Consider the following 7372-nt stretch of genomic DNA (forward strand, 5'->3'; position numbering starts at 1 on the left):
TCAAATGTTAATATTTTATCATTTTGCCTAGCCATGTAATTATCTCTCTATGCTTATCTCTCTATCTCTCTCTCTTGTTCTCACACACTCTCTTCTTTCTTCTATGTGTCCTCTTTCTCAATACTGTGTTTTAAGTCCTTAGTACACTCAAAATTATCTTAAAGTCTAAAATTCATTTCATTCTCAACAGCTTTCTTCTCTGAACCACTTCCGCAGATTACCCTGTCAGAATTTTGTTGTTTTCAGTTCCAGTTCATCTTGCATGTTTCAGTTCATGAGAGTTCTTTCTATGATCCTGTAATGATCCATCTTAAAATGAACTGTAATAAGTCAGTTATTTGAGTTTTTCTAAAATCATTTTCATTCCTGAACTAACTCATTAGGACTCAACTGGTTAATCAATGAACGAGTAGCTCTAATCAAAAATTAAGTTTTATATCTAGTAGACTCCCAATATATGGAATTTTGGTCACACTGAAAATTCAGTACGTTCAGAAAGAGCTAGATGAATTGCTCTCACTCAGCAAGCCTTGATATCACACTGAAAAATCTAATTTAAGTTGAACATGTGTAATAAAAATGAATCCTGTCATATAAAATCTGTTACCTTTATTGAGGAATCATTTAGAAAAAAGGGTTTTTGCTTTTTAAGAATATGCAACAGAAGTGTTTCTTGATATCTAGTTCCATCAATTCTAAGAAATGGCAATTTTTTTTAAGTTTTTATATTTAGGGGACTACTTGCTTTGATGGAGTTTAGCCACATTCGATCCCCAGTATCTTAAATGTTCACAGTCCCCCACTTCCTCAACCTCCATCTCCTCCTCCCTAAAGCTCAGGAGGCATGAAGCCTGAGTACAGACCACCAGGTTTGGTCCCAAAAGAACCAAATAAATTCACAGTTTTTAAGAAAGATCATCAAATTTCTGATAATTAAAGTTTAGAAATTATAGCATTTGGTATAATAAATGAGCTTAATATTTCCCAGTAACTTTATATATATATACATACATATATATATAATTTTAGAATGCTGAGATGCTGCTTTTTGAAAAGTACAAAACATCAAGAAACATGTGTTTTAGATTAAATTACATGAACATATTTAGCTTCAATATTTATTTTTTGTGAGGAAATACATCATAATTTGAGAACAAAGTTTTGTCTCATTGGTCATTCTGATGTTTTGTTTTTGTTTTTGTTTTCCAAAAATTAAACTTCCCTAAAGAGTAGACTTCTCTACAGGGCATGGAAAGTAGAGGGCACTGTTGTACTTATAATACAGTTTTAAAAGCTCTAGAACAAATTCTAAGAGTTAATTCAGCAGGATTGCCTGCTCTCTCTTTTATTAACCAAACCAGAACATCTTAGATAAGAAAGATTTCCAGGTTCTCTGTGTATCTTTTTAAAACTCTTTGGTAGTTAAAATTCCAAGTATCATTACTAAAGAAAATCATATTGCTGTACTATACTTATATATGTAGGAATTTTCATACAGTTCTGTAAATCATTAATAAAACCAGGTGGTAAGATTTATGGCAAGAATTTTTCATTACTGGATAATATAAGTAGAGTTTAAAAAGGTCACCTTTGTGAAGAATTTACATAATTCATTCAAGAATACCACAAAAAGATAAGCCTGCTTTTTATCTAGTAATCCTGAATTTATCCCTATCACTCATTTATTAATTGCATGTTAGATATATCCTTGCCCCTTGCAGATCAGAAGAATGTTCATTTTCCTTTTTTTAAAAATTTTTATTACTTTATTTAAACACCGTGGTTACAAGAGGGTTCACAATGCAGTTGAGGTTTCTTTATTTACATATACAAAGCTGTTCATGATTGAATTTCAGTCATACAATGTCTAACACCCTTCACCTATACACATTTCCTACCACCAAAGTCCCCAGTTTCTCTCCCTCCTCTCTCCTCTCTGCCTGCTTCTGGGACAGACATACTCTCTCTTTCTCTTTCTCTCCCTCCCTCTCTCTTTCGTTTTCTCTACCTTTTTTTTTTCTTTCAGACACTGTGGTTTACAATATTGTTTTTGATGAGTATCCTGCCTACCACCTTACCATCTTTCAGCATCCAGTTCTTGTCTGGAGTGATTATTTCCAACTCTCATTGTCACAGAGGCCTCTTCACTATCCTAACCACACATTCTTGGTATTGGTGGCAAAATTCTTACCATGGCTACTCTGTTTTTCTACAAATAAGACAGTGTCTTATATTAATTTTTGCTCCCAAAGATATGCTAAGTCTTATTTCAGGAAATGTCTTATTTTTCCATGAAGAAGAATATGGTACACATTTATTGTTAAATGAAGATAAAAGAAATTTATTTCCCGTATACGGTACAGCATCAGGACTCTGTGTACCATCACTGGTTGCTAGATCACAGTAGGGGCAGCCCTACCAACAAGTTTATAGTAAAATAATTTTCATTTCGTGACAGAGCCAAGGGGAACCTTCTTTTCAGGGAGATGCCTTATATTTCACCCAAAAGGAAACCCGTAAGGAAGTCTTATTTTCAGAGGATATTTTATTTTGGGGAAAACACGATAGTCCTCTTGGCCCTAACCACTATTGTCTCTGAAAATTATCAGAGGACAATATCAGTGGAGTGTTCTTAATCCCCTTCCTTGTTTGTACTGCCAGTTTATTCAGCAAAAGTGCCACCTCAACCCTGAAATCTCTGAAATCTAAGTTCCTTCCTCTAACAAAGCATTTTCTGTCATCTTGCACAATTATTAGGCTGCCTTCTTATACTCTTGAGCTACATCCAAAGTCTGGAGTCCTGGAATTGCATGTCTTTCTCATGCTTAAATAAGAAGTTTTGAGGTCACAGTGATAGCACCATGGGGAGGGTGTTTGCTTTGCAGGCGGCTGACCCAGGATGGACCCAGGTTTGATCCTCAGCATCCCATATGGTCTCCTGAGCCTGCCAGGAGCGATTTCTGAGTACAGAGCCAGGAGTAACTCCTGAGCACTGCCAGGTGTAACCCAAAAACATAAACAAAAACAAACAAACAAAAAACAACTTTTCTTTTCTTTTTTTTTCATTGTTTTAGTGATTTTATTGGAGATAAAATAATTTTCACAAATTTGCTTACCATTGTACTTATTTTTCTTTTCCTTTTTTAAATCTTTTCTTTCTTCTGGTCCTTTTTCTTTTTTATGAAAATATTTTTCTTATTTTCTTATTTATGAAATATTTTGAAATATTTATGAAATATTTTCTTATTTATGAAAATAACTTTGCTCTCAATTATGTGGAAACAAATTTTCTAATGACTTCATTGTAGATAAAATAATTTTCACAAATTGCTGTCACTGAACTTTAAAATTTTTATTTCTTTTTTTCCTTTTGCTTTTCTATTTTTCTTTCTATTCTTTTAAAAATAACTTTTCTCTCACTTATCTGTAAACTTTTTAATGAGAGCCTACATTAGTGGGCAGAGCATCTGAGCACTTTTTGTTCTCAACACTCCTGTTTCCTGGGGATGTCCAGAGCCTTGATTTACACTTTAGGCATGAGCAGTGACTCCTCCCTAACTGAGACTGTTCTCTTAAGGTATGATTAATTCATAGTATTTTATATGGTCACTGAGAATAGAAAGGATATGCAATGATACAATCTAACATGCAGTGGACCTAGGTTCATTCAATTTCCAGCTCTGCATATGTTCCCCTAAGAATCCCCAGAATATAATTCTGGAGCACAGGGTCAGGAGTAAGTCCAAAGGACAGCAGGGTATGCCCATCTGAAAAAAATAAATAAAAATAATTAGTCAATACTAGGTCTATACCCCCACACCATAAAAGCAACTTGTTCATCTCCCAAATACGATCTATTCCATGCCAGAGGTCAAAATGATGTATAAATTCAAATTAGTTAAAGTGTTTGAGACACACCCTGTGGTTCTCAGGAGTTATTCCTGGTTCTGCACTCAGGAATCATTCCTGGTTCCGCACTCAGGAATTATTCCTGGTTCCGCACTCAGGAATCATTCCTGGCAGTGCTCAGGGAGCCACCTGGAATGTCAAAGATTGAACCTGGGTCAGCCATGTGCAAGGCAAGTGCCTTACCTACTGTACTATCACTCTGGCCCCTAGTAAATAAATTTTAAAAAGATTATATTATTCACTAGTTGACATATAATACAGGAAAATAAAATAAAGTTCAATAGAAAATAATTTCATTATGATACATAATAAACAGAAAAAAACTAAAGCATATAAGAATAGGTTAGTAAATATATAGAAAATTTTCAAGATAGGAAATAATTAATTCTAATATGGGATTGCAAATTACCATTTTATTATTACCATATTTATAAAAGGCATGAGTTTTATATAATTTAAAATAAAAAATCAATTCCAACATGTAAATTTTATTTATGATTAATTTTCCAAAAATTGTAGAAGCTAAACATAACTTTATGGGTTTTTTTTAAGTATTTTTAGCTAAATTCAACATGTTGACATGAAAAAAAATTTTTTTGCCATGTTCTTTCTCATCTATATCAGGACTCATACTGAACAATGAATTCTGGGTTGCAAAAGAGGGGTTTTTGCACCTGTCTCAAAGTCTCTGTCCATGAGTCAAGACAAACACATACACAGGTGCTAGACATGAAAATTAAAAGGAAACCATGAAACTTATTTCCACGTTATCTATTGATATTTTTTAAAAAAATATATGCACTCTTATTACAGCATTATTTACAGTAAGCAAGAAGTGGAAACTAAGTGCTGATTGACTGATGAGTAAAGATGTGATCTATGTATCCAGTGGACTATTACCCAGTGATAAGATTAAAACTCACCTCTGAATGGAGTTTGAGAGAATTATGAAAGTGAAATACGCCAAGCAGAAAAAGACAAATGCTATAAGAATACAATTTTAGTCATATGGAGAATATGAAGGAACAAATAAATTAATAAATAAAACAAAAACAGACTTTAAGTATCACTTTGTAGTGATAAGAAAGTAGGAGAGCTTACTTAATTGGCAAAAAAAGAATTAATTGTGCACTGATGTATAAAAACTAGAATTTATGTAAAGTGAGTATATACAAATTTCTAAGTATAACACTGTATACCTGAAACATATACTGAAACATATATATGTATATCTGCATATACCTATATACTGAAACGTATATACTGATACAGACCACGTTCAAACATTTTTAATTTTGAAAGAATATAAGTGAAGTTAAATGTATGTATTCCAAAATTTAATATATGTGTGTATATAGGAATATATATAAAACCACTTATTCACTTATTTTATACTATTTGACATTCTCCATTTTATTTTTCCTGAATATTTTAATTATAATTTATTAAGTATATTTATACCTTATTAGTCTAATAAATTTGCTACAATATATTGAATAATGCAAAAATATTGTATGTCTTATTCCAGATGAGAAAGATAATTCCTTTGTTGACAATTTCTCTTTTAAATATATTTTATTAAATCTATTTTATTGGCTTTTCTGCTCAAGGCAGCCAAAAAGACGTCATTGATCACAATCTCTAGGGCCCAAACCTGAAGAGCCATTAAAGGACTGCTGCCTTGTTCCTGGTCTGCTTTCCTGCACAAGACAGCCAAGAAGACGCCATCGAACAGTCTCCAAGGCCCAAACCTGGTAAGGGTCCCACTTAATAACGTGGAGCCAGGGGAGTAGCCTCTCTGCTTCGCTCTGCAGCTGCACACATCTTCTGCACCAACCCCAGCACAGCACATAGTAAAAACCACTACACAAGTATTGCAATGGGAAAACAATGCATGACAACACAACGCATAGAGAATGAAGATGACCTGAAAAGCTTCTCATATAAGGAGTTAAGAGTATTAATACGGAGGATGCTCAAAGAATTCAAAGCAAGCATAAATCGAGCTGAACAGAACACAATGATAGAACTCAGAAAACTCCAAACTGAAACAACAGGTCTGAAAAACTCGTTAGATGAAATGAAAACCTCAATGGAAAGCCTTTCCAAGGGACTAACAGCAGCTGAGGATGGGGTCAGTGAGCCAGAGGATGAGATGCAGAACAACTCCATACACAGAAGAGATTAGAAAAGAACCTTAAAGCAAATGATCAGACAATGAATAAACTACTCAAAATATGTGAACAGGTGAAAATAGAAGTCTTTGATAAACTTAACAGAAAGAACATAGGATCACTGGGGTCTGAGACACTCAGGAAGAGAATGTTAAGAGAGTTGGAGGAAGTGTGAGAAGAAGAGGAAGAAGGAGAGGAAGAAGAGAAAGAAGAAAAAGAAGAGGAAAAAAGAGGAGAAAGAAGAGGAAAAAGAAAATGAGGAAGAAGAGGAAGAAGGAAAAGAAAAAGAAGACAAAAAAGAAGGGGAAGAAAAGAAAGAAGAAAATGAAGAAGAGGAAAAAAATAAAAGAAGTAGAAGAAGAGGAAGAATAGAGTAAGAAGAGGAGCAAGAAGAAGAATAAGAGAAAGAAGAAAGATGAAGAAGAAAAAAGAAAAATGGATTGAAGATATTTTTAATTTCTTTTTTATAAGAGTGTCTTTAAGCACCATGATTATAAAAATGTCTGTAGTTGAATTTCAGTTAAAAATTTAAAAATAGATACTTTTCACAAGTTAAAAAATATATGGTTACAGTCATTTATAAATGGCTGTTTTATCTAGAGTAAAGTTCCTTCCACCCCTAGTTTGCTGAGGGTTTTAATCATGAATAGTATTAGATATTGTCAAAACCCTTCTCTGCATTACATTACATAATTATATAATTTTATCTTTTATTTAAAAAATTAAAATATATTTTATGTATTTATTATATTTTTCTGAAGCTATAATTAAACTTTTGTAAGGATAGCCCTGATAACATATTGTATTCAATGCTGACATCTATTTAGAATCTCCAAATTCCATTTCAGATCAAAACAGTAGAAGACAAAAACATAAACTCAAAATAAAATTAATATAAATCATTTTGCTTACATAAAATACATAAAATACAAATCTAATTCAACTTCTTTTACTCTGAGGTTGATTCCTTGTCTTCTCATTACCAACTTCCCTTCAAACCAGATTTTCAACCTCAGGCATGAATTATTTTCTGATTTGGGGAATAATAGATATGATCTTTTAAAAAAATTATATCTATTCAATATCAATATCATTTGATATTCAATATCACTTGTTAATCAGAATCTGTCATAGCTAAATAAAAGAAATTAAAATTTTTGTATTAGGCATTGGTTTATTTTACAGGTAGTGAATAAGAATGTCTACATTCCAGAATCTAAAGTACAGATGAGTTCCTAGAATCAAGAAAAAATAAGAGCATTCATTTTTATAGCATAAATGTTCATTCA

General features: G+C 32.6%; 1 non-coding gene across 1 annotated transcript; it reads right to left on the reverse strand.

The window, feature by feature from the left end:
- Nucleotides 1–4509: 4509 nt before the first annotated feature.
- Nucleotides 4510–4634, reverse strand: LOC126021265 (small nucleolar RNA SNORA40). Its single transcript, XR_007499835.1, has one exon. It is a non-coding gene; the product is annotated as a small nucleolar RNA SNORA40 (small nucleolar RNA).
- Between the last annotated feature and the right edge of the window lie 2738 nt (nucleotides 4635–7372).

Source organism: Suncus etruscus, chromosome 10 (genome assembly GCF_024139225.1).
Source record: "Suncus etruscus isolate mSunEtr1 chromosome 10, mSunEtr1.pri.cur, whole genome shotgun sequence".
Lineage (NCBI taxonomy): Eukaryota > Metazoa > Chordata > Mammalia > Eulipotyphla > Soricidae > Suncus > Suncus etruscus.